Source organism: Triticum dicoccoides, chromosome 1B (assembly GCF_002162155.2).
Source record: "Triticum dicoccoides isolate Atlit2015 ecotype Zavitan chromosome 1B, WEW_v2.0, whole genome shotgun sequence".
In the NCBI taxonomy this organism is placed as follows: Eukaryota; Viridiplantae; Streptophyta; class Magnoliopsida; order Poales; family Poaceae; genus Triticum; species Triticum dicoccoides.
Window position 1 is genome coordinate 655,106,842 of NC_041381.1, and position 6,653 is coordinate 655,113,494.

Genomic DNA, 6,653 nt, shown 5'->3' on the forward strand with positions numbered 1-6,653 from the left:
GGTGACGGTTCCGTCGGGATCTGCATGGCTAGCATTGTCTCCATTCCCCTCAAGGATGGTGCCCACTGGTTGCGGTGTGTTTGGCTCAAGACTGGCGGTGCGGCGCCTTCGATCCGATGGTAGGGGATAGGGTTCCCCTTCCTAGCAATAGCAACACGTTTCCGACTGTAGGCTCCTGGTTCTCTTCTTCAACGGCCGACGGGCCTTGCTTCTCGATGTTCTGCGGTCTTCCTTGATGTCCTTGCCGGCCTTTCTTCAACAGCTATATCTACTGGTGGCTTTCCTGCAGTTTACTGGTGTCCTAAGTTGCAGCGGTATGGTGGATGTTGTGTGCTCAATGTCCAAGGGGTTGTGCTCTGCGGTTGCTCCAGGTCTCGAGGTCGACACCTCTGCTGCTCTAGGTGCTCCTCAGGTCCGTTGGTTCGACGCCTTTCGACCCAAGGCGAGAGGGAAGGGTCCCTCTGCGGCGCAAGAGGAGGAACATGCTTGGATTTCTTCATCCCGGGAGCCAGCCTAGTTCATTCCCACATTTTGTATTAGCAGGTCCTCATCCTGCTCTTGTCGGTCGCTACCCTTGGTACCAGTTCTGCTGTGGTCTTCGGCTAGTGCAAGCAATGGGCTTTGTTTTATTTTCCTTTCGTGCTTGTGCGCTGCATTGAGTTGTAAGCTTCCTAGAATGCTCCCTTGTATCGTCGGCCCGATATGGTCTGTTGTGTGTCTGTAATTCCTAACCGGTTGATAGCTTTGTTAATTCAAAGCCGGGCTCTCCGCGAGCCTTCGTACTAAAAAAAGGTATCAGTGTCTGATTCACCGGTCATGTTATCTAAGCAGCTAAACCAAGTGCTAGGAGCATGTGTGTCTACGCCTGAGATTTCTTATCGTTTTCATTATGAGATGTGGTCTTGCAAGTTTGAAGCGACATAACAAATACTCCCTCCGTAAACTAATATAAGAGCATTTAGATCATTATTTTAGTATTCTAAACATTCTTATAGTTTACGAAGGGAGTACAGTTTACCAGAGTGACACAAAACGTATGTTTTTTTGAAAAGGAGGCTGAAATCGCCAACCTCTGCATGGTTACAATGCACGCATCCATTTTTATTAAAGTTGAAACAAAGCAGCTGAAGTTCAAGCGCATAAAACTGGGACTCAAATTAAACCCTTCATCTGATGTCAGTTCATTCTCTTCTGAGACGTACAACTAGCCACCCAACAATTCATCATGAAAGCAAAAGCACAAATAAGTCTTCTTTTTTATATATAATTCAAAGCACAAATAAGTCAGTCACACAGACTACCACTAACCAAACAAACAACCATGACAGCCGGCTCACTATCTAACCCAGTAGACTAGTACGAATGTGAATCAATGACGATAGGGAGTAAATATTAGGCGATGGGAGGTGGCCGCGGCAGGGTCTCCCAGACATCCAGGACATTATCCTCATGATGCACCGCGAAGAGACGGTCGCCCCCAACCGAGAAGTCGGCAATGGCGCCACCGCCTTGGCTCCCTCGCAGCGCCAGCCTCAGGTGGTCATGATTTGGGCCGCCATACACCGAGATGGTGTCATCCTTGGATGCTAAGAGCAGTAAGCTGTGCACGGCGAGCTTCGGATAGCACGTCGGGGCCGTCACCATGCTCTGATGTGTCCGCGGCCAAGGCTGCAGGCCGGAGCTCTCGCAACGGATGTCGAGGAACCCAAGATCATGCTTCTGGCTGATCAAGCGGACCGACCTCTCATCCTCCATCACAACAGCATCGACAACGCGCCTGTGGTCCTTGCCCCTGGTGTCGCTGCACCATGACCAAACAACGCTCATATCCCGGAAATCCACCACAGTGATGGAAGACGACGACCAAGAATCTTCCGGTGAGCATGCCTTGATCACCATTAGCGCGTTGGTGCTTGCCAGCCACTGAAGCTTGCTGGCGTTGCCCAGAGCGCAGTCAAGATTCTGGTTCAAAAAGGAGTCTGTATGCTCGCCGGTGATGCAGTCCCAGACACCGATGCCGTAGTAGCCGCTATCCCTGGAATTGCAGCTAGCAAAAACCTTGGTTTGCTGATCAAAGACCACTAGTGCCCCCGCGTTAAACAGTGGAGACTTCTTCACGCCGGCGTGCGCTAAGCGGAAGTGCTGAGTCAGGTCGCCGGTGAGGGCGGAGAAAGCCGCCAAGCCACCGCCCCCGACGAGGAGCGTGGAGTCGCCGAGGTAGGCTGCGTCGCGGACCGGCTCGGTAGGCGTCAGGCAGATCGGCAAAGGCTCCTCGAGCATCCAATTGTAAACCCGCACGACGGGGCCGTGCGTGACGCAGCACCCTCCGTCCGGGGCCGCGCGGATCACCGGGCGGGCCATCGGCGCCCGACCCGGCGGCACTGACGTGACCAACCTGGCCCTGTCGAGGTCAAACTCGCCGATGCGAGCAGCACGGATGCAGTCGAGGAGGCCGTAGTAGGACGCTTCTCGGAAGAGCATCCGCTCTGGGACGCCAGCCGGGACGTGGAGCTCGCCCGTGCGGAGCATGTTGAGGAGCGAGGCAAAGCAAACCGGGTCGCGGTCGATGAAGTGCTCGGCACGCCCCCGGTGGCACCGGCATTCCAGCAAGGTTCCAACATGGTGCCGAGCATGGTTCCCTCGCCCGCGCCTGTGAGAGTATCGGCCGTCGTCTCAAACACCTGCCCACCGACGTTCAGCCGGATGCGGCCGGTGGCTGGTTGTGGCGTGCACATTGCCGGCCGTGCGTACAAGACTTCCGCGCGCAGTGGACCTGTCAACGGAGAGGGTTGCCCTGTGGCAGTGTCACTTCTCAATAAAGAGAAAACAATAGGACATTCATACATAAGCTACATCTTGCTAACCAGGGTACAGTTGCTACAGCTTGCAGGTATTGATATTCATACATATATGCATCACAGCTCTATCAATGACAAGAATTTTCAAAAAAACTTGCCAAAAAAATATATGCATTGCGGTGGTAAATAAAATATACTCCCTTCGTCCCATAATATAAAAACGTTTTTGACACTAACAATTGACAACAACGGAGTAGGTATTAGTGACAACTGACAACAACGGACAACAGCTAAATTTAGTGCATCCTATACAAACTTTCAAAGCACACTATACTACATAGAGAGATGGCAACTAAAAATGTCAATTCCTTTGCACTGGGATCATAAAACTATATGGATTTTGAACAGAATCATATACTAGTAATCAGTCTCCAGGGTTGCTGTACTCCAATCTTTTCAAAAGGACAAAAAAAGGGAGCACTTTTTAACCTCAAGAGAAGTGTCAAATACTACTTCCTACTAAACAATGACCATTGCTGCTAGTAGTGAACTCTGCTACTGCTAGGGTTTCGACACCCGTACTGAAAGAAGTGTACAAGCTGCTGCTACCTTTGTCTGGGTCTTCCTTGAGCAATGCAGTGCAGGCTGGGAGGGAAACAGGAGGACGAGGCGGTGAGGCGGATCTGGAAGACGAGGGAGTCGCCGGTCGATGGGGAGCGAGGCGGCGCTGGACGTCGACGGGGTCCGGAGTAGCTGTACGGCGAGGGGGCGGCTGGACGTCGACGGGGAGGCGGGAGGAGCTGGTGGATTGGGGATGGAGGCGGCGCGCTGGAGCGGCTGGACGGCCGGGGGAGGGAGACGTCGGTGGAGGAGTCAAGCTTCAGTCCCCTCGGGCCCTTCAGGGATATCTTTTGGGCCGTCACTGGAAGGTGCCGCGTCGTTTTATTGGCCCAAGCAATGAATATACATACAAACATGGTAGTATTTATTTTCTTCAAACCACTCAAAAAATTATTTCCTTGAAAGAAATATAATTACATGTTATTTCTCTTCTGAGCCCTATTTCTAGGCGCACAATGTTTATTCTCCAATGGAAGAAAAATATGTTCTTCTAAACATAGATTGACATACCTACTAACCACAAATCGAACTCCTTTTATCACTCAACTCGCTCTTCCAAAATCACATGACAGTTACGATTCTCAGTTTTTTCAGACACACTACCTCTTTACCTAAATCTAACATGCTTTATCAATTTAATTTTCTTTTGCAAATGGAATATTTTCATTAATCAACCACAACGCGAGGATGGCAGGCGACAGAGGTGGGGAACGATGGTGCTGGGAGGGGAAAAGAGGGAAGGGAGGCCAGGGCACCGTCCGGGCATCATATAGGGCAAGTGGGAGCTCCGGAGTCCATCGAATCTGAGCTACAACTACTCGGCCTCTCCCGATGCCTTGTTGTACTGATGGTTGAAGAAGAACAGGGTGTGAGCTGCTTGGGCTGCAGGCACTGTGCATGCTTCCTCCTTTTCCTTTTCTATTTTTATTAAATACAAGGGAAAGGCTCATGTTTATTAATAGGTTTGGTGGTTCAAATGAGTTTCAAATATATTTTTTAAAAGTCTCTCTGGATTACTTCAAAGCCCCAAAAAATATTAAATATTTTTGGAATCATAATAATATTTATTAGTGAAATAAATCCCATTTGAATACTATTTGGGGTTGAACTCAATGTGTGTGATAATATTGAGGGTTTGAATCAACCTCATTTCAATGTTAAATGAACATTAGGCATGATGAAATGAGATGTAATTAACAAAAATAAATGCAAAACTAAAATATATTCCTCTTGGGTTGTTAAAGCTAAATGTGGATGGGGTGTTGTGGCTCGGGATAGCTTTGTGGATGTGGTGCAGGCGAGAGCCGGAATATTCAGGACGCCTTCGGTGTTGAGTTGTGTGCAATGGCAAATGCAGTTGACCATGTTGTGGATATAGGAGTTCTTCGAGTTGTCTTTGGAACAGACTCATCATTAATTGTTGAAGCCCCCGACTTTAGATGAGTGGATTAATCACCTTATGCACCTATCGTTGAGGTTGTTATAAGTTTCAGATGAAATTGTGGGTTTCCGTGTAAGGTAGTAGCTTGCAGTCAGGAGCTGAACCATGTAACCCATGAACGAGCAAGAGTAGGGTACAACTGGAATGCGGTTATGAATAAATATTGGGAGTTTTCGTGTACCCGCCCATGTGGCACTCATTGTAGTGGGCGATATGCCTACTAAGTTTTAGTAATAAAGTTTTTGTTTTTTTCTTAAAAAATCAGGGGATCAGGAAACTCAAAGTCATATACAGCGACTTTTTAGTGTTTTTTAAAAAACGTAACTTTTGTGCTAATGATTTTTACAAGACCCAAAATACATATATAATGTGAAAACTAGCTAAATGGACCCGAATAGCCCCTTTTCTTATTTCACCTTCAGTTTCCTTCTTTTTATCTATCAATTTACTTATTTATATTTTAATTTTTTGAGAATAGATGAATATATCTTATGAGATACATGAAGGCTCATCTCGGAACATGTAGGTTTTTTCCTTGCAGCACATGAACGTGCCTTTTTTTGCCATGGACATGGGGAGCTTTATTGCTTTAGAGAAATCCGGTTACAATCTGCCCTAAGACAACTTACTAGAAAGGATGGGCTCTCCTCGAACCATCACTCTGAGACCAGCAGGGTACCTATGCGCTTCGCACAAAGGTCCACTGAGTTATTAGCATCCCTCGAGACCTGCCTAACCGAGAAATAAATAAAAGTAGACCACTTCTTCGCTATTTCATTTGAGATAGACGTCACAACTGAATGAGACTTGTGCGAAAACACATAGGTTAACAACTTCTAAGCAATCCTGAAAGTGCAATCCCCTCCACAAGTGCTTGGTGTTGATGGCAACGCAATTTGCGGACTAACTATGTGCTTAAACTACATCAGCATATTCGGAAGTGGCACAAGACGGTTAGGTTCTCCTCTAGAAGGAAAAGATAGAAGACGTTGTTTTCGACGCTTGTGAGTCTACAACAAACTGATCTATTAATTTTACATTTGGATCATACAAACTACTAGTTAGAATCAATTACAAATGATACACTTGTTTTTGTACTATCTAGAAGTCTAGAAGTCTAGAATTGCAAAAGGTATGAAGACCACCAATAACTAGCAACTGAAGCCATTTGTTTTAACATCCAACTGTACTGATGAGAATGCAGAGCTACATCTATATATTTTAGGAATGAATCGCTACAAACTTTGACGTTTGATGGGCCTGTTATGCGTGGATATACATTTAAGCTAGTAAAAATTGTAGCTATTTCAATGTAATTTCAAAACAAATATTGTCATTATTTGTTTCATATCAATTGTATATTTAAGAATCGATATATATGTAATGTACTAAGAGAGGGTGACATTGTGACAATACATAGAAAATCATATGAAGTTGGTGCCACATTATAAATGGAGCATGTCTAAGAGAGTGGAGTGACCTAGTATTCATTTTGGTGTTAATGGACAAAACAATAATTTTTTGCAGTAAAATAGATAAAAACAAAATTTCAGAGGAGTATAATGCGTAGTCATGGTATAAATGTTATGCTTTATATATTATCCCTCCCAATACATGATTATCCAACAATGAGAGTGTACCTAATAAATTTCATTTGAAGTAGGTTGGTAAAGTTTTTGGTTTTTATTACCTGACTTTTGATACATACATAGAATATTTTTTTGACTGCATACTGTGAGGATCCTCATGGCCTTTTATTAATCATAACTAGAGGTCTCATACAAACAGAATAT

General features: G+C 45.8%; 1 pseudogene; it reads right to left on the minus strand.

Annotated features, from left to right (window-relative positions):
• Nucleotides 1-1,333: 1,333 nt before the first annotated feature.
• On the minus strand, nucleotides 1,334-2,869 carry LOC119311290 (annotated as a pseudogene).
• Nucleotides 2,870-6,653: the final 3,784 nt, after the last annotated feature.